Source organism: Medicago truncatula, unplaced genomic scaffold (assembly GCF_003473485.1).
Source record: "Medicago truncatula cultivar Jemalong A17 unplaced genomic scaffold, MtrunA17r5.0-ANR MtrunA17Chr0c02, whole genome shotgun sequence".
NCBI classification, from domain to species: Eukaryota; Viridiplantae; Streptophyta; class Magnoliopsida; order Fabales; family Fabaceae; genus Medicago; species Medicago truncatula.
In genome coordinates, this window is record NW_024340361.1 from 64,850 (window position 1) to 86,724 (window position 21,875).

At 37.4% G+C, this 21,875-nt stretch overlaps 1 long non-coding RNA gene across 3 annotated transcripts; it reads left to right on the forward strand.

The window, feature by feature from the left end:
• Positions 1-19,996: 19,996 nt before the first annotated feature.
• LOC25480470 (uncharacterized) lies at positions 19,997-21,112 on the forward strand. 3 transcript variants are annotated; one of them, XR_003008447.2, is made up of 6 exons: positions 19,997-20,065; positions 20,155-20,232; positions 20,316-20,423; positions 20,520-20,598; positions 20,701-20,765; positions 20,874-21,112. It is a non-coding gene; the product is annotated as an uncharacterized lncRNA (long non-coding RNA). The 3 variants fall into 3 exon arrangements; XR_005643806.1 differs by lacking the exon at positions 19,997-20,065 and having other exon boundaries at positions 20,109-20,232; XR_003008448.2 differs by lacking the exon at positions 19,997-20,065 and having other exon boundaries at positions 20,109-20,232; positions 20,546-20,598.
• The last annotated feature ends 763 nt before the right edge of the window (positions 21,113-21,875 follow it).

The following is a 21,875-nucleotide window of genomic DNA, read 5'->3' on the forward strand; positions in this document are numbered from 1 at the left end:
CTATTTCGCGCGTAAAATGCAAACCGTTAATCGGATTTTGATGCCGTTTTCACCTACACAATCCTGACACTTGACTCTAACATAATCTATAAAAAATTTCATGTTTCAACCATCCCAAAAGTCATTTTCCAAAACCTCACATAATCACTTATTGGCGAAAACGCTTAAACATCAACATTTCACACGAAAAACCCGTTTTCTCCCAAACGACTCAACTAACATAACCACAACGTGAAAACAGAAATTCTCATAGGTTCAATTCATCCAACAATAACAAAATTTCAGTCAACAACCATATATATATCGAAATGTTCATTTTGGTCCTTCACATGAACACTTAACTCAACTTCACTAATTTCACAAAACCATCAACAACAATTTATTTCTCATCATCAATCCACAATTAAGTATACCCAAATCATAATTCACTTACAATGGCATCAGTTAACAATAACCACATTAATGGAATATGAATCACATCTCTTTTCAATCAAAGCATATCAAATTTCATCAATTAAGCATAATTTCATAACTTAACATTTATACATACTTTGAAACATGTAATTTCACCCATAAACATACCATAATCATCAATTCAAGCACAAGAAAATAGCATCACAGCAAGAGCACGAATTTAACAACAATTGTTCACCAACCCATTTTCATACAACATGAGAAAATGCAAAGATTGTACATGATTATGATAATAACTAACCCCCTTACCTTTGAAGTTGATTATCTCTAACCCTTGCTTCAATTCAGCTCCTAGGTCACCCAAATTGATTCCTCAAGCTTTCCCTTCAACACTCTTGTTCTTCTCTTCACCTCTTTCTCGCTCTATCTCCCTCTCTCCCTAGGAAAGTGTTTTGTGAAGTGAATGAAAGATATTTTCCTATGACAACCCTAATGTTATCTCCCTTAATGGGCTCAATTCCAAATTCTAATGGGCCTAACTCATTCTAACATAATTCCAAAAAGTTTCTATCCACTCAACGGTAATTACTAACAACGGTAAAATATAATGAACGATCACTAACGATAAAAACTAATCATTACACTAGTAACTTGGTAAAATAAGGGTTCTCATTAAATATTAAAATGATTCTCACCAAAATTACCATTTTACCCTTACCCGTCAAATGACTAAAATACTCTTCTAATACGGTAATCCACGTAGATGCACCCGACGACAATTAAATACACACAAGCACAATTAATCACACACAAACACAATTAAAAGTAATTAAAATAAATCTAGCTAAAAATTGGGCTGTTACAGTAATCCCACCCGATACGCCACTGTTCCAACTCTTTCCGATATCTGATACGGACCAATAAATCTCAGAGTCAACTTCTTTGACTTCAAGGAACGTCCAACACCAGTCACAGGAGTGACTCTCAAAAACACGTGGTCTCCTTCCTGAAACTCAAGATCCTTCCTGCGCTTATCATGATAACTCTTTTCTCGACTCTGCGACGCTTTCATTTTCTCTTGAATCATCTTAACTTTCTCAGTAGTCTGCTAAACACAACGGAGTTCTGCATCTCCGACCATACAAAGCCTCAAAAGGTGCCATTCCAATACTAGAATGATGACTATTATTGTATGTGAACTCGATCAACGGAAGATGACTATCCCAAGTTCCTCCTTGCTCAAGAACACAAACTCTCAACAAATCCTCTAGCGACTGAATTGTCCTCTCCGACTGACCATCTGTCTGCGGATGATAAGCCGAACTCAATCTCAACTTCGAACCCAAAGCCTTTTGCAAACTTTTCCAAAATCTAGAAGTTAATCTTGGATCTCTATCTGATACAATGCTCGAAGGAACACCATGTAACCTCACAATCTCCTTGATATAAATCTCTGCCAACTGGGCAATAGGAAAACTAATATTAATCGGTAGAAAATGAGCCGACTTCGTCAATCTATCAACGATTACCCAAATTGCATCGTTCCCTCTAGGAGTATTCGGAAAACTCGTCACAAAATCCATGGATATACTATCCCATTTCCATTATGGGACATCTAAAGATACCATCATACCAGCAGGTTTCTGATGCTCAATCTTCGACTTCTGACAAACTAAACAGGAATACACAAACTGTGCCACATCCCGTTTCAAACCAGACCACCAAAAAATCTTCTTTAAATCGTGATACATCTTCGTAGCTCCCGGATGAATACTCAAGCTACTTCTATGGCTCTCTTCAAGAATCATTTTCTTCATCTCTGCATCGTCAGGAATGCAAATCCGACCTCGGAATCTCAACACACCATGGTCATCGACTTTAAAGTCACCATCTTCAGTCTGATAACTAGCAACCAACAAGTCTACAAACTTGACATCAACTTTCTATGCCTCTTTAATACTCTTCAGAAATTCACTATCAATCTTCAGCATTCCCAGTTTCACACTCTGAGGTGACCATTCACAAACCAAACTCAAATCTCTAAACTGTTCAAGTAATTCAAACTCTCTAACCATCAAAGCGGACATATGCAATGTCTTCCTGCTCAAGGCATCAGCAACAACATTAGCTTTACTTGGATGATAATTCAAACCAAAGTCATAATCTTTCAGCAATTCTAGCCATCTACGCTGCCTCATATTCAATTCCTTTTGATCAAACAAATACTTCAAGCTCTTGTGATTGCTAAACACCTCAAACCTCGAACCATACAAGTAATGTCTCCATATTTTCAATACAAAGACTACAGCCGCCAACTCTAAATCATTCGTCGTGTAATTCTTCTCATGAATTCTCAACTGTCTTGAAGCATAAGCTACCACTTTACCATCTTGCATAAGTACACCGCCTAAACCCAATTGTACGCATCACAATACACCACAAAAAGCTCATCAGACTTCGGCAAAATCAAAACCGGGGCAGTCGTCAAACGCTTCTTCAATTCACTGAAACTGTTCTCACAATGAACTTCCCACACAAAAGCTTTACCTTTACAAGTCAACTGTGTTAGCGGAAGTGCTAACTTGGAAAATCCTTCGATAAATCTTCTGTAGTAACTAGCCAAACCCAAGAAGCTTCTAATCTCTGTAACTAACTTAGGAGTCTCCCATTGCGATACCGCTTCAACTTTAGACGGATCCGCTGCAATACCATCACCAGAAATAACATGGCTAAGAAAACTTACTTCTTTCAACCAGAATTCACACTTAGACAATTTAGCATAAAGTTTCTTCTCTTTCAACACTTGCAAGACAATCTTCAGATGCTCAGCATGTTCTTCTTCAGTCTTGGAGTAAATCAAAATATCGGCAATAAACACAACTACGAACCGATCCAAAAACGCATGGAAGATGCTATTCATATACTCCATAAACACTCCAGGTGCATTGGTCACACCGAAAGGCATAACTTTATATTCATAGTGACCATAACGCGTTCTGAAAGTTGTCTTCTGCATATCTTCATCTTTCACTTTAATCTAGTGATAACCTGACCTCAAATCAATCTTGCTGAAAACTTTTGCACCCACTAACTGATCCATCAAATCATCAATTCTCGGAAGTGGATACCTATTCTTGATAGTTACCTTGTTCAACTGACGATATTCAATACACAATCTCATGCTACCATCTTTCTTCTTCACTAGCAAAACTGGCGCTCCCCAAGGTGAAACACTTGGTCTAACAAATTTCTTCTCGAGCAGATCTTCTAACTGTTTCTTCAACTCAGCTAACTTGGAAGTAGACATACGATAAGGTGCCATCGACACCGGCTTCGTTCCAGGAACAAGATCAATAGAAAACTCGAGTTCCCTCTCCGGAGGCACATCAAGAATTTCATCTGGAAAAACTTCAGAAAAGTCGCATACCACTTGTAGCTTATCAATTACCGCTTGATTCTCAATAGATAAGGAAGCCATCAAAGAATACATCAAAATACCATCGCGTTCCATTTGCTTCAGCTGCTTAGTAAATAAGAACTCTGCACCACTTTCCTCTTCGACGGAAGAGAAGTACACTGACTTGCTAAAACAATTGATATGAACACGGTTGTACTCCAATTCATACCCAGAATCATATCCATACCACTCAAAGGTAGACAAACTAAATCCATTTCAAAATCACGACCAAACATAGATAAAGGACATCTTAAACATACGAGAGAAGTAGTCACCGAACCCTTAGCTGGAGTTTCGACAACCATCTCTCCATTCATATCAGACAAATCAAGACCCAAAGTAGAAACACAATCGAAAGCAATAAACAATGCTAGCACTAGTATCAATAATAGCAACTAAAGGAGTATTATTAATATAACAAGTACCTCTGATCAAACGATCCTCATTCTTTGTCTGAGTACCACCGAGAGCAAAAACTCGACCCGTTGTAGGCGCCCTCTTTGGCTGTTTGCATTGGGAACCAATATGACCTTCTTCATTGCAATTGAAGCACACAATATCATTACGCTTGCAATCAGCTACTATATGACCCTTCTTGCCACACCGGACACATTTGTTTATCTATTCTGGACAAACATTACTCTTGTGGCCTTTCTCACCACAATTGAAACAGACAATCTCCCCAGGAGCATCCTTCTTCTTAGGCCGCCTATCATCGACTATTCTCTGTTTGCCCTTATCAGCAGGGGCACTATAGGGCTTAGGGCGACTCTGCTGGCCCTTAGTCTTCCGCTCATTCACAACCTTGTAATGAGCCTTGGTATCCTCCTCATAAATTCTGAAGCTATTAACCAAATCAGGAAAAACTCGGATCTGTTGGTATCCGATCGCCCTCTTAATGTCAGGCCTCAACCCATTCTCGAACTTGATGCATTTCGAGAACTCAGCAGTGTAGTGTGGATAGAACTTTGCCAACTCCACGAACTTGGCAGCATACTCGGTCACAGACATGTTTCCTTGCTTCAGCTCAAGGAACTCGATCTCTTTCATCCCGCGAACATCTTCCGGAAAGTATCTTCTCAGGAACTCTCTCCTGAACACAGCCCAAGTCACAGCAGCTCCATCTTGCTCAAGGTTAGGTAGCAGACTAACCACCAGTCATCAGCTTCCTCAGCTAGCTGATGCGTACCGAATCGCACTTTCTAAACCTCAGTGCACTGCATCACACGGAAAATCCTCTCAATCTCCTTAAGCCACGTCTCCTTTGAAGGTCATATCTTCCTTTGAAGGTTGGAGGATGATTCCTCATGAACGTCTCCAATATCCTGGTCTCAGCATTCACACCAGCATCCGCGTTAGGTTGTTGTCCCACAACTTGGGCAACAACTTGTAGAGCAGCAGCTAATGCAGCATCGTTCCTTCCAGCCATTTCTGATATTTTACAACAAGCAGCAACAACAACATAAGATAGTAATACAATTATTACTAAGACTCGACAAGACTCTTCTAATTGACCGAACGGACAGACCTGCTCTGATACCAATTGTAACACCCCGTTTTCCCAATATAAAAATTTCTAAACATATATCAGAGTAAACAGCATGAACGGGATATCACATTCAAACATAATCCAAAATCAGTTAAATAACAATTTAACTTTCAACAAAATAACTTAAACATTGCAGCGGAAAATTGTTTCCAAATCCATAAATCATTTTGGCACGTAGGCCCCATCAAATATCTCAAACGTGTTAATCAATATCATAAAAATAGCATATTTGTTCACGTAAGAGAATGAAGCATGCATATCAAACCACATCCCGTTACGTATCAGAGCGACCTAGACGACTCAGTGAGGCAAGGCCACTCACGACGGCAAACTGCATACTAAGCACGATCACCTGCAAGTTACTCATACGAAGAGCAACATTTTCAAGCAGAAGGGGTGAGATTTTATAACACAATAATATTAATCAATATAATTCGAATCATAATTAACATCATAAACAGTCTTAATCATCATTGCATCTTTGATAAACAGTTATCAAGTAATCATAGCATTCAATCATCATCAATAACACAACATCTTTAGACTCGACAAATGCGACAATGCAACTTAGACACTCTTATATGCATGTGGTACCAATCGTCATCATAGTATTAATATACTTTAATCATGGGGAGGACAAAGCTCCAATCGTGGTGAGGACAAAGCTCAAATCGTGGTGAGGACAAAGCTCAATGTATGCTAATGGATGGACTCTATCAACAAAACATCTTAATCAACAAATCACTTATACATCCAATAATTTGGAGTTCATCATCAACTTATTCAGACTCATGCAACTTAGTTAATTAACAATAGCAGCATAATCAGATCACATCAACAGCTTAATATCAATTCATTTTCAACAATTTCTTGATCATTCAATAATAATTCAAGTAATGCAATCAATCAATAAATCACATTATAATCACTTAGCATTTCATAATAGCTTCACAGTTCTCAGTTAATATCTTAATAGGTCTCATTAGTACCTAAAGTTCATTTCCTAATCAATCCAAGCAACTCAAGTCTCAAAATCCTCAAATGCACTCAGTTCTGGAAGTGCTCGCGAGGCGAGAGCATTTGCTCGCCATGGCGAGTACAAGCCAGATTCCCAACTAAGGTTGTTCCAGGTTCAATCTTGTTCTAAATCATTCTCTAATCTTTAGTAGACACCTAAAGGTACTCAAAGGCATCTAAGGTTCAACTCAAAAGTCAAAAACTCAGAATTCGACATGCTCTCTGGTCATGCTCGCTATGGCGAGTAGGGTTGCTCGTTGTGGCGAGCTACGACATGTAACTCGCGAGGCGAGGGGTTTTGGCTCGCGTGGCGAGCGATGAACTTCATCACTCGCGAGGCGAGGATCATCCCTCGCCAGGGCGAGCGATGAACATAGGCTCAGGCAGAATGTAGTTTTTACAAAAATTTCATGATCTCACATGGTTCTAAGCCGAACTTCAGTTCCAGAATTCATCCTAAACATATTCTAAGGTTATAGGACGGTTTCTACGTCAATCTAATCAATTTTTACCGTTTGATCATCAATTTTAGGGATATGACCTAATTACAAAACTTTTCTAATTCAATCCTAACTTTGTCAATTAATCATCAGAATTATAGCAATCAACATTACTGAATTATTAGTCTCACCCTTACCTTGTTTGAAGAAAATCGCAGCACTCTAAGGTGATTCTCCCTTCTCTTGGCTTTTTCCTCCTTTTCTCCAAAAACAGTCGTACGTGCAATTGTTTTTCTAAAACTAGGTCTTTCTTTTTATATCTCCTCTTAATATCTTATCTTACCTCACTTTCTCCCCCAAAACTCTCTAAAATCTCAAAACAACCCCTTAACTAAATATTTTATTTTATTTTCAAATCTTATTTTATTTAACAATAAAATAAGTCTCATAATCTCATCAAATTATCAAAATACATCAAAATCATCCAAATCATCTAAATCAACAAATATTCACACATATATTATATAAATATAATATAATTGCCTAAACTCGATTAAATAAATAATTAAACGAAAGTGGGCGTTACACCAGGTGCATTGGTAACACCAAAAGGCATAACTTTATATACATAGTGACCATACCGTGTTCTGAAATCTGTCTTCTGCATATCTTCATCTTTTACTTTAATCTGGTGATAACCTGATCTCAAATCAATCTTGCTGAAAACGCGTGCACCCACAAACTGATCCATCAAATCATCAATTCTCGGAAGTGGATACCTATTCTTGATAGTCACATTGTTCAAGTGACGATAATCGATACATAATCTCATACTACCATCTTTCTTCTTTACTAACAAAACCGGCGCTCCCCAAGGTGAAACACTTGGTCTAAAAAACTTCTTCTCAAGCAAATCTTCTAACTGTTTCTTCAACTCAGCTAACTCGGAAGCTGACATACGCTAAGGTGCCATCAACACCGGCTTCGTTCCAGGAACAAGATTAATAGAAAACTCAACTTCTCTCTCTGGAGGCACATCAGGAATTTCATCTGGAAAAACTTCAGGAAATTCGCATACCACTTGTAGCTTATCAATTACTGTTTGATTCTCAATAGATAAGGAAGCCATCAGGGAAAACATCAAAATACCATCGCGTTCCAGTTGCTTCAGCTGCTTGGTAGACAAGAACTCTGCACCACTTTCCTCTTCGACTGAGGAGAAATTCACTGACTTGCTAAAACAATTAATGTGAACATGGTTGTATTCCAACCAGTTCATACCCAGAATCACATCCATACCGCTCAAAGGTAGATATACTAAATCCATTTCGAAATCACGACCAAACATAGACAAAGGACATTTCAAACATACGAGAGAAGTAGTCACCGAACCCTTAGCTGGAGTTTCGACAACCATCTCTCCATTCATATCAGACATAACAAGACCCAAACTAGAAGCACAATCGAAAGCAATAAAACAATGCGTAGCACCAGTATCAATAATAGCAACTAAAGGAGTATTATCAATATAACATGGACCTCTGATCAGGCGATCCTCATTCTCGGTCTGAGTACCAGTCAAAGCGAAAACTCTACCAGTAGTCGGCGCCTTCTTAGGCTGCTTGCACTGAGAACCAATGTGACCCTCTTCATTACAATTGAAGCACACAATGTCATTATGCTTGCACTCAACTAGTGCATGACCCTTCTTTCCGCATCGGAAACATCTTTTTACCTCTCCAGGACAAGCATTGCTCTTGTGGCCTTTCTCACCACAATTAAAATAGACAATCTCAGCAGGAACATCCTTCTTCCTTAGCCATCTATCTTCGATCATCCTCTGTTTGCCCTTATCAGCAAGGACGCTATAAGGCTTAGGGCGACTCTGCTGGCCCTTAGTCTTCCGCTCATTCACAACCTTGTAATGAGCCTTAGTGTCCTCCTCATAAATCCTGCAACTGCTCACCAACTCAGAGAAAACTCGAATCTTATGGTAACCAATCACCCTCTTGATCTCTGCTCGTAACCCATTCTCAAACTTGATGCACTTTGAGAACTCAGCAGTCTCAGCAGTGTAATGCGGATAAAACTTTGCCAACTCCACAAACTTGGCAGCATACTCAGTCACGGACATGTTTCCTTGCTTCAGCTCAAGGAACTCTATCTCTTTCTTCCCGCGAACATCTTCCGGAAAGTATCTGCTTAGGAATTCCCTCCTAAACACAACCCAAGTCACAACAGCACCGTCTTGCTCCAAAGTAGGTAGAAGACTAATCCACCAATCATCAGCTTCCTCAGCCAGCTGATGAGTACCAAAACGCACCTTCTGAACTTCGGTGCACTGCATCACCCGGAAATCTCTCTCAATTTCCTTAAGCCACGTCTGGGCTCCATCAGGGTCATATCTTCCCTTGAAAGTAGGAGGATGATTCCTCAGGAAGGTTTCCAGCATCCTCGACTCAGCATTCGCACCAGCATTTGCATTAGGCTGTTGCCCCACAGCTTGAGCTACGGCTTGTAGTGCAGTAGCTAACGCAGCATCGTTTCTTCCAACCATCTCTGATATTCTACACAACAGGTAACAACAACATAAGATAGTAATACAAATATTACTAAGACTCGACACTACTCTTCTAATTGGCCGGACGGACCGACCTGCTCTGATACCAATTGTAACACCCCGTTTTCCCAACATAAAAATTTCTTAACAATTATCAGAGTAAACATCATAAAACGGGATATCACATTTAAACATAATCGTAAATAGTCAAATAACAATTTAACTTTCAGCGAAATAGCAGCGGAATTATGTCATCAACCATAAATAAGTTTGGCACGCAGGCCTCGTCATAATATCTCAGTTAAACAACTTAAAACATAAATATCATAGTCAAATACGTAAAGGAAATGAAGCATGCATTCAAAAACCCCATCCCGTTACGTATCAGAGCAACCTAAGCGACTCAGTGAGGAACACGTCACCCACGACAGCAACACGCCACTCTAAGCTCGATCACCTGCAAGTTACTCATACGAAGAGCAACATTTCCAAGCAGAAGGGGTGAGATTTCACAAAACAATAATATTAATGAATATAATTCAACAATCGTAATTAACAACATAAATCTTCAACATAAGCATCTTAAACATCATAGCATCATAGATAATAATATATCATGTAATCACTTCATTAAAACATCATAATTCTCATAGCATCTTAATATCATTCATCATTGACTCGACCATGCGACTATGCAACTTAGACCTCTTATATGCATGTGGTACCAATTCAGGGCATGAGCCCCCATCGTTATTTGAGTATAAATATACTTCCAGGGCATAAGCCCCCATCGTTATTTTGAGCTAATGCTCCATCGTGTTGAGTACTAAGCTCCAGGGCATGAGCCCCTAACATATGTATACTAATGCATGGACTCGATCTCTTAAAACATCTTAATCATCATCTCTTATATATCCAGTAATTTGGAGGTTCAGAATCATCTTGATCATCTTATATCAACTTGTACAAAATAGTTAATTAACAATAGCAGCATAGACAGATTGCAACAACAGTATGACATCACATAACGATATCAAATAAAAGCAACATCTCAATCACTTATTCATAACTCAAGTAATGCAATTAATCATTAAATCACATTATAATCAACATTAACATTTCATAACAGCTTCACAGATTGCAATTAATATCTTATATAGGTCACATTACTACCCAAGGGTCCATCTCTAATCAAATATGCGATACAGATCGCAACATCCTCACTTGCACTCAGTTCTGGAAGTGCTCGCGAGGCGAGAGCATTTACTCGCCATGGCGAGTACAAGCTAGATTCCCAACTAATGTTGTTCTAAGCTAAACCAGGTTCAATCTCATTCTAAGCTATCATTTAATCATTAATAAACATCTTTAGGCACTCAAAAGTCAAAAGTACAGAATTCTACATGCTCTCTGGTCATGCTCGCTATGGCGAGTAACATTGTTCGCTGTGGCGAGCTGCGACGTGCACCTCGCGAGGCGAGGGTAATTGGCTCGCGTGGTGAGCGATGATCTTCATCACTCGCGAGGCGAGGATCATCGTTCGCGAGGGCGAGCGATGAATATAGGCTCGGGCAGAAGTGCAGTTTTTACGAAAATCCATCATCTCCCATGGTTCTAAGCCTAATTTCAATTCCAGAATTCATCCTAATCATATTCTAAGGTCAAAGGACAGTTTCTACATCAATCAAACCAATTTTCACCGTTTAATCATCAATTCTAACAATTTGACCTAATTCTCGACTTCTCCAATTCAATCCTATTTCTTGCTAAATACAACCAGATGGATTTCATGATTAATAAAATTGCAGAGTTAGTCTCACCCTTACCTTATAGATGAAAATCGCAGCCGTAGGTCTCTCTTGCTCTTCTCTTGGCTTCTTCTCCCTTTTCTCCAAAAACAGTCGTACGTACTAACTTTTGTAAAAACCTAGGTCTTTCCTTTTTATATCTCCTCCTAATATCTTATCTTATCTCTCTTTCTCCCCTAAAACTCTCTAAAATCTCAAAACAGCCCCTACCTAAATATTTTATTTTATTTTCAAATCTTATTTTATTAAACAACAAAATAAGTCTCATCTCCTCATAAAAATCATCCTATCACATAAATCATCTCAAATCATCGTAAATCACACATATATTACATAAATATAAAATAACTCGTCTAGACTCAATTAAATAATTAATTAAATAAAAGTGGGCGTTACATTTTTCCTGATGAGATTCCAGATGTGCCACCAGAGAGGGAGGTTGAATTTTCAATTGACCTTGTTCCAGGAACGAAGCCGGTGTCGATGGTACCTTAGCGTATGTCAGCTTCCGAGTTGGCTAAGTTGAAGAAACAATTGGAGGACTTGCTTGATAAGAAATTTGTAAGACCAAGTGTTTCACCTTGGGGAGCGCCGGTATTGTTGGTTAAGAAGAAGGATGGTAGCATGAGGTTTTGCATTGATTATCGTCAGTTGAACAAGGTTACGATAAAGAACAGGTATCCACTTCCGAGGATTGATGACTTAATGGATCAATTAGTGGGTGCTCGTGTATTCAGCAAGATTGATTTGAGGTCAGGTTACCATCAGATTAAGGTGAAGGATGAGGATATGCAGAAGACGGCCTTTAGGACACGATATGGTCACTATGAATATAAGGTGATGCATTTCGGTGTTACTAATGCGACTGCGTGTTTATGGAGTATATGAACCGAATTTTCCATGCTTATCTGGATAAATTTGTGGTTGTGTTTATTGATGACATCTTGATTTATTCAAAGACTGAAGAAGAGCATGCAGAACATCTGAAGATTGTGTTGCAAGTGTTGAAAGAGAAGAAGTTGTATGCCAAGTTGTCAAAATGTGAGTTCTGGTTAAGTGAAGTAAGTTTTCTTGGCCACATTAGTTCTGGTAGTGGTATTGCAGTTGATCCATCGAAAGTTGATGCAGTATCACAATGGGAGACTCCGAAGTCAGTGACTGAGATTAGAAGTTTCTTGGGTTTGGCTGGTTATTACCGCAGGTTCATAGAAGGATTTTCGAAGTTAGCACTTCCATTGACTCAGTTGACCTGTAAGGGTAAGTCTTTTGTGTGGGATGCTCAGTGTGAGAGTAGTTTCATTGAATTGAAGCGAAGGTTGACGACTGCTCCTATTTTGATTTTACCGAAGTCGGAAGAACCTTTTGTTGTCTATTGTGATGCATCAAGTTGCGCTTAGGTGGTGTTTTGATGCAAGATGGTAAGGTGGTAGCTTATGCTTCTAGGCAGTTGAGGATTCATGAAAAGAATTATCCTACAGATGATTTGGAGTTGGCTGTGGTGGTTTTTGTTTTGAAAATGTGGAGGCATTATTTAACGGTTCCAGATTTGAAGTGTTTAGTGATCACAAAAGTCTGAAATATTTATTTGATCAGAAAGAATTGAATATGAGGCAGTGAAGATGGCTTGAGCTGTTGAAGGATTATGATCTGGGTAAAGCTAATGTGGTTGCAGATGCTTTGAGCAGGAAGACGTTGCATATGTCTGCTATGATGGTAAAGGAGTTTGAGTTCCTAGAACAGTTTAGAGACTTGAGTCTTGTCTGTGAGTTGTCACCTCAGAGTGTCCAGTTGGGTATGTTGAAGAATAATAGTGATTTCTTGAATAGTATCCGAGAAGCACAACAAGTTGATGTCAAGTTTGTTGATTTGATGGTTGCTGGTAATGAACAGAGGAGGAAAGTCACAAAAGTAGCTTAAGTATTCATCCGGGAGCTACAAAAATGTATCATGATTTGAAGAAGCTGTTTTGGTGGTCTGGGTTGAAACGTGATGTTGCTCAATTTTTCAATGCATGTTTGACTTGTCAGAAGTCTAAGGTTGAGCACCAGAAGCCTGCAAGGTTGTTGACACCATTAGATGTGCCGGAGTGGAAGTGGGACAGCATTTCCATGGATTTTTGTGACGAGTTTACCGAACACTCCGAGAGGGCATGATGCCATTTGGGTTGTGGTCGATAGGTTGACAAAGTCGGCGCACTTTATTCTGATCAATGTTAGTTATCCGGTAGCTCAGTTGGCGGAGATTTATATTCATAATATTGTGAAGTTACATGGAGTTCCATCGAGTATTGTGTCAGATAGAGATCTGAGGTTCACTTCTAGATTTTGGAAGAGTTTGCAAGATGCTTTGGGTTCGAAGTTGAGGTTGAGTTCGGCTTATCATCCGCAGACAGATGGTCAGTCGGAGAGGACGATCCAATCATTAGAGGATTTGTTGAGAGTGTGTGTACTTGAGCAAGGTGGAGCTTGGGATAGTCACCTACCGTTGATAGAGTTCACATACAACAACAGTTACCATTCGAGTATTGGTATGGCACTGTTTGAAGCTTTGTATGGTCGGAGGTGCAGAACTCCTTTGTGTTGGTTTGAGTTGGGAGAAAGTATAGTGTTGGACCGGATTTGGTTCATCAGACTACGGAGAAGGTCAAGATGATAAGAGAAAAGATGAAAGCGTCGCAGAATCGACAGAAAAGTTACCATGACAAGCGTAGGAAGGCCCTTGAGTTTCAAGAGGGAGATCATGTGTTTCTGAGAGTTACTCCTATGACGGGTGTAGGACGTGCATTGAAGTCTAAGAAGTTGACTCCTAAGTTTATTGGTTCGTATCAGATATCTGAGAGGGTTGGAACAGTGGCATACAGAGTGGGTTTGCCACCACATCTTTCGAATTTGCATGATGTGTTTCATGTGTCGCAACTTCGGAAGTATGTACCTTACCGTTGAGAATCGAAGATCGTCAGGTGAAGAAGTTGAGAGGCAAGGATATACATCTAGTGAAGGTTGTTTGGGGTGGAGTAACTGGTGAAAGTTTAACTTGGGAGCTGGAGAGTAAGATGCGGGAGTCTTATCCAGAGTTGTTTGCTTGAGGTAATATTTCGACGACGAAATTCTCTAAGTTGGGGAGAGTTGTAACGCCCTAGTCGTTGTTTTATTTATTATTGATTTATTTAGAGTCTTTTATATGATTTTAAATAATTATTGTGGATTATGTGGTGTGTATTCTTTTATTATATGGTTTATTTTAATATTAATTAGAATAATGTGAGAATTATTATTATTTTGGAGGTTGGGGAGTCAATTAGGAATTAATAGAATTAAGGGGGAGTTAAATGAAATAAAGGGGAGTTATGTATTGGGGAGTTAGGAAAAGAAACAGTCAGAAGCAGTTTTACGTGAAATAGACAAGTTTTGGGAGAAAAGGGAGAAGAGCCAAGTGAATCCGATTTCTGTGCATTTGTTCATCTGGATTAAGGTAAGGGTGAGGTTTTCTTCAGTAGTATAGATGTTGAATTCCTATTTTGATTTAACAGGATTTTGGTAGAAATTGGGGATTTTGGGTTTATGTTGAATTATTGGATTTTTGAGTGAATTGAGTGTAGAGATTACTGTTCTGATGTTAGAAATAGGTTCTCATTGCATACAGCATTTAGTTTTACATTTGTAAACTGATTTGGGGAGTGAAATTGAGAAAATTGGGGTTTTGGGGAAAAACCTGCATTTTGCTCGTACTGATGTTCATCGCTCGCCCCAGCGAGTAGCATGTCTCGTGTAACACCCCTACTTCCCAACAGTTATATTAATAATAAAATCAGAGTTAAATCAACAACGGAGTGTTACACTACTTTTCAAAATTTCTTAAATAGAATATAAAACTATTTAATAAACATCCTTCTTAAACGACAATAAATTGCAGCGGAAAATATCTTTCAATGTTAAAACAACTTCCAATAACTCTTGGCACATGGCCTCAACAAGTTCATAATGATACATAAGGAATGAAAACATGACAACAAATTCCCATCCTGTTACGTATCAGAGCCCTAGGACACATGAGCCAACACTTCAAATACTCTTCAATACCTGCAAGTTACCCATACGAAGGGCAACAATTCCAAGCAGAAGGGGTGAGATTCACAAACAATAGTAATAGGTATATAAATCATCAACTTAATTAAATAACATAATTAACAACATTTATCCAATAATAATATTCATACTTCTTCAATTTTAATAACACTTACTAATCCAATCAACAACAACAACACATTAGTATTTAACAACAACTACCACAGCTCATTCAACAACACTTCACTCGACAACATCTACGACAACAACTCATTCAACAACACTCAACAACATCTACAACAACAACTCTCTCAACAACATCTACAACAACAACTCTCTCAACAACATCTACAACAGCAATAACGTGGTACTATTTTCAACGGGTTGAATGACTAAGCATTCCGGGGCATAAGCCCCCAACAATTTGAATGACATAGCATTCCAGGGCATGAGCCCTAAATAGTTGAATGACATAGAATCACAGGGCATGAGCCCTCAGCAGTTGAATGACAAAGCATTCCAGGGCATGAGCCCTCAACAGTTGAATGACATAGCATTCCAGGGCATGAGCCCTCAACGGTTTCCTAATCATGAAGGACTCAACTTGTGTATATCAGCATACAACGCAACTACGACAACGACAACATAGGCAACGACAACGACCGTGCACAATAACTATGACTCACTCCCCAACTTGGTCAACATCAACAACCTATGACTCCGTTACTTATAACGACAACTCACAACTTACAACCCGAACCAACACCTTGTATATTATAATTGAATGCAGTTAAGTATAAACCAGCATTCATCAACAATCATAATCAATCAACAACAACACAACAATATACAACAGCGTGATATAATAGTATCTTATGCAATTCAACGATGTCTAACATTTTCATATAATCCAAGTAATACTTATACAATTTTATCATATTAATAACCTCAATTTGTCATAACCAGCTTCTCAGATCATCATTTATATCCTATACATCTTTCATTGTTATCCCAAAGTTCAATTCACAATTACTCGTGCGACAAAACCACAAGAAACCTAAACACGGCAGTCTGTCAAGCACTAGCTCGCGAGGCGAGAGCCTCTACTCGCCACGGCGAATTAGGGTAAAACGCTCAAGAATCCATTCTGACTCATTTCCGAGTTCAATCTCATTCTAAAACTTTGCCTAATCATTATGGTACATGTTCAGGCCCTCATAAACATCCAAGGTTAAACTCACAGCTCAAAAATGCGAAATCGTGCAAGCTCTCTGCCCACACTCGCTATGGCAAGTAGACTTGCTCGCTATGGCGAGCTGCATAGTGCAACTTGCGAGGCGAACAACTCCTGCTCGCGAGGCGAGCGATGATCTTCATCACTCGCTATGGCGAGGATCATCCCTCGGGAGGCGAGCGATGAATATCAGTACGGCCAGATTACGGTTTTTCTCAAAAATTCACCCAAACCCATTGTTCTAACCTTAAAACTGATTCTAAACATCAATATATGGAACATCTAAGGTCTGTTCATCATTTCTAGATCAATTCACCCCAATCCCATCATTTAATCATCAATTCTCATCATAACCCTAATTCCCAATTCTCCAAATTTATTCATAACTTTTGTTAAAACATAATCAAAATCATATACACTAAAATTAATGTAAGTTAGCCTCACCCTTACCTTAGATAATCGAAATCGCAGCCCTTCTTGGTTCTCTTCCCTTTTCTTGACTTTTCTCCCTTTTCTCTGTTGTACGTGAAAAACTTCCTCATCCTTCTATTTTCTATTTCTTAATAAATATAACCTCTCAATATTCCTTAACTCCTCTTAATTCTATTAAATTCAAATTTAACCCCCCAAACTCCAAAATAAATCCTAATTCTCACTTATTCTATTAAATACTAAAAATAGCCACTTAATAAAATACATCACACCACAAATCAACATAAATGATTTAAAAATCATATAAAATACTTTAAATCAACTAAAAATAATTAAATAAAATTGGGGCGTTACATCTCGCCTCACGAGTGAGCAATCTTCATAGCCCGCCTCGCGAGCAGAACCACTCGCCATGGCGAGTTAGTGAGTGAGAACCTTGATTTTTTAAATTGTTGTTATAAGGTGTAAGATGGATAGTTTTGAGTGCCTAGATGACTTTAGAGAGGATTGGGACAATTTTTAGATTAAAAAGATGAATAGGGAGCTTAAAAATGAATATTTAGTGAGAAAAATGTCAAAACTCCCGAGAGCACCCTTTTTCTCGTTCGCCTCGTACTCGCCACGGCGAGTAACCCATTCCTTGTGTTCGCCATAGCGAGTAAATGTACTCGCGAGGCGAGTTTCCCAGTTCTAAATGTTGATTGTTATTTAATTGAATGATGTTGAATGATCTTGATGTCTGAGCATGATTATGATTAATTGTGTATTTTCCTGGAATTATTGGATTGATTATAATGATATGTTGATGACTGTGATGTATGTTTACATTTAATTAAATCATACATGTTGTTGAATTGTGGAGTTGTAAGTCATATATATATATATATATATATATATATATATATATATATATATATATATATATATATATATATGCATTGTTAAGTTGTATGTAGATATACACAAGTGGAGTTCATTGCATAACATATAAAGCGGGAGGGCTCATGCACTGGAATGCCTTGTCGTTCAAAGCGGGAGGACTCATGTCCTGGAACACTTTATTGTTCAAATTGGTGAGGGCTTATGCCCTGATGAATGCTTTAACCATTCAATATCCGGTGAGGGCTTCTGCCCTGTAAATTGGTACCACATGCATGTGCATTGTCGCATAGTCGAGGAGTCTTAGCGGTGTTGTCGAGTAGTTGCATGAGTCGTTGTTGTTGGTTGTAAATACAATTATTGTTGATGTTGTTGATTATGAGATATATATTTATATGGAATAATTATTATTATGTTAGGGTGTTAGATTGAATTGATGAATTTTATATCTATATTTATTGTTGTGAATCTCATCCTTTCTGCTTGAAAATGTTGCCCTTCCTGTGGGTAATTTGCAGGTGATCCTGAGTAGTAGGTGGTGGCTCAATGTCTAGGGCTCTGATACGTACGGGATGGGATTCATTGTTTATTTTCATTCCTTATGTATCAAATTTTAGAATATGCTGATGTAGCTCTTTTATTGTTAATTGAACAATGTTGATGATTTTATGTTGAAGCCTTTGTGCCAAGATTCAATGTTGAAGACGAATTTAATGTTGAAGACGAATTTTATGTAGCTCTTTTATTGTTAATTGAACAATATTGTTGTTTTATGAAGGATGTTTATTAAATAGTTTTATATTCTATTTAAGAAATTTTGAAAAGCAATGTGACATGCCCGTTTGGTGATATACTCTGATGTATTATTTATTATTTAATTGATTTGGGATAACGGGGTGTTACAGCTACTGCAATCATTTGGGATGAAGCCCCCATGATAAACAAGTATTGTGTAGAAGCATTAGACCTAACACTACAAGATGTTATGGGTAGCAATGCACCATATGGTGGGAAAGTGGTTATTGTGGGGGGAGATTTTCGTCAAGTGCTTCCAGTTATTACAAAGGCAAACAAATCGCAAATGATGAATGCATGCATCGTTCGGTCTAATTTATGGGCCATTACAAAGGTCCTACATCTGTGCCAAAATATGCGATCAATGCATGATCATGAATTTGCATATTTTCTTATGCGAATTGGAGATGGCAACGAACCTACCAAATCAGATGATATGGTTAGGGTACCCAACGAAATCGGAATACAATGAGAGGGAGAAAGTTCAATACATAATCTCATACAACATACATTTCCTCATTTAGAAAACCATGTTTGGGATGCATCTTATATGGTAGAAAGAGCCATACTCACTCCAAAGAATCGTGATGTGCAAATGTTGAATGACACAATTATTGACCAGTTCCTTGGAGAAGAACATAATCTAATGTCATTTGACGAGGTTGAGGGTGACACGCATAACTTATATCAACAGGAATACTTAAACACAATTGCAACTGGAAGTTTACCACCACATATTTTAAAGCTAAAAAAGGGAGCTCCATTGATGTTGTTGCGAAACATAGACGCCAAATATGGACTTTGTAACGGGACAAGACTTCTATGTCGTGGTTTATTCCGAAGTTTATTGGATGTAGAAATACTAACAAGAAGCAACGCTGGAAATAGAGCTTTCTTGCCCAGGATTAAGCTTAAAACCACTGAAGGTGCATGACTTCCTTTTGTGCTAAGTAGAAAACAATTTCATGTCAAACTAAGTTTTGCAATCACTATAAACAAATCACAAGGGCAAACAATTCCGAAAGTTGGAATCTATCTTCCACGACATGTTTTCAGTCATGGTCAGTTGTATGTTGCTTTATCTAGAGGTGTTTCTCGAGCCACAACAAGAGTGTTAATTAAGGATGGAAAACTGGAAGGGGAGGACGGAGAGTACACAAAAAATGTGGTTTACAAGGAAATTTTGTTCTCATAAACAGAGGTATTTATTACTAATTACATTTAACATCTTACATAAACAAGTACGTCATCATAAATACAAATTAACTATAATCATTAAATCATGTTCATTAAAAACAATATATAATATTATCTTATTTTATTTTATTATGCAGAAAACTTAAAACACAATGATATCTTCCATCTATGTAAGCAGTTGAAAAAAAAGCATCTTGATATGTACTTTAAAAAAAAAAGGTATGTTACACTTAAATCTTAAATTAACATGTTATTTTCAACACTTAATCATAGAAAATAACATGTTTCAAACCTTTCACAAAATTCAGGAGGGAGAGTTTCAGAAAAAATGAAACATTTGGAAGGATGAGGAGCCACTTTCTTCTATGTGCAACATTGATGACAAGGTATTTGCCTTGGTGTCAAAAACCATGTCTTCTTATGACAACCTCATCATTATTTCATTAATACTAAAAATTTTTAATGACAGATTCATCGTCTAAAGGTGTACTCTCTTGGTTGGGGTTCAACAATAATAACAGATAAAACACATGTGGAATATTGTCAAAAGAGAAATTTTGGCTCAAAGAAAATATAGGTATTTAATGCATTCATTTATAAAAATATTATCTACCAAATATATTATTTATCACTAATTCATCTTTGAGACAAAACAATAATTTATTTATATTAGTAATTTGCACAATCCAATAACTACAGAGAGCTATCAACCTACAAAATCACAGTTAAAGCAAGATAACTCTATTGATCAGGTTTTTTTTTTTTTTTTTTTTTATAAGCTTTATATATTACTCTTATATATATGGTGTTCCATAAATTATATTTTCAGATAACATTTTGCAATTAATTTGTAGTTTTTCGAACGACAAAAAATTATCGATAAAGGGGTGTACGAAGAATTTGCTGCAATTCTTAAAAGGTAATCAACTATTTAAATTTTAAATGATATTTTATAGCCTTTTTCATGTACAATATATTCTTTTCGGTTAACGACTAATAAAAGTCATCTGTATCAAATGAAATGTAGGGAAATGAGATATGCTTCTGATTCTACTTTTATGTTTGGCCTTCCATCAAATTCTACCAATGACGACAAATGAAATATTATTGATGATAAAAGTACAATATTATTATTAATGCTTCTGATTTTATGATGTTGAATATGATTTCAAATATAGTTTTCATTTCATCTATGTTTTAATGTGTTTATATTGATATGTGGTTATATTATATTTGTTTTAATGTGTTACTTATCATGACAATATAAGTGGGAATGCTTTCATGTCATCCACATACATATATATTTATGATGAAATTAAATTATATAAAGAAGGGTAAATATATTGTATACATATTCTATCACAACACTCAAACAAAAAAGGGCACCAATATTTGAGAAAGGCAAACTATATATTAATTTATTTTATGCGAAAAAAAAGGTAAAGTATACATGCGTTAGCGCATTAGACATCATCAATCAATAAAAAATAGTCAATTAATAATAATAATACTTCATATAGTACTTCATTAAATAATCAATCAACTTCTGATCATCATCAACATCATATACATTCATACAATAATCAATCAATAATAAACAACATCATATAACAACATAATCATCACATCATAGACATCATCATATAACAACATAAACAACAATGATTAATAAATATTAATACTTCACATAGTTTTGCGTTAACAACTCATAGATAAATGACAACTTAACGACAACGACAATGCCACATCAGCGACTTCGACTCGATAATGCAACTATAACTTCTTAATCATGCATGTGGTACCAATCAAGGCATCAAGCCCTCAACATAAAGAGTATAAATACACTCACAGGGCATCCAGCCCTCAACATAAGAACAAAAGCTCACAGAGCATCAAGCCCTCAACGTAAGAGTAAAAGCTCACAGAGCATCAAATCCTCAACTTCAAATGAGTATGCACGGACTCAACAACTTACAACTTGGACAACATCAACAATTTATATGACTCCAATACTTTGGAACAACATCTT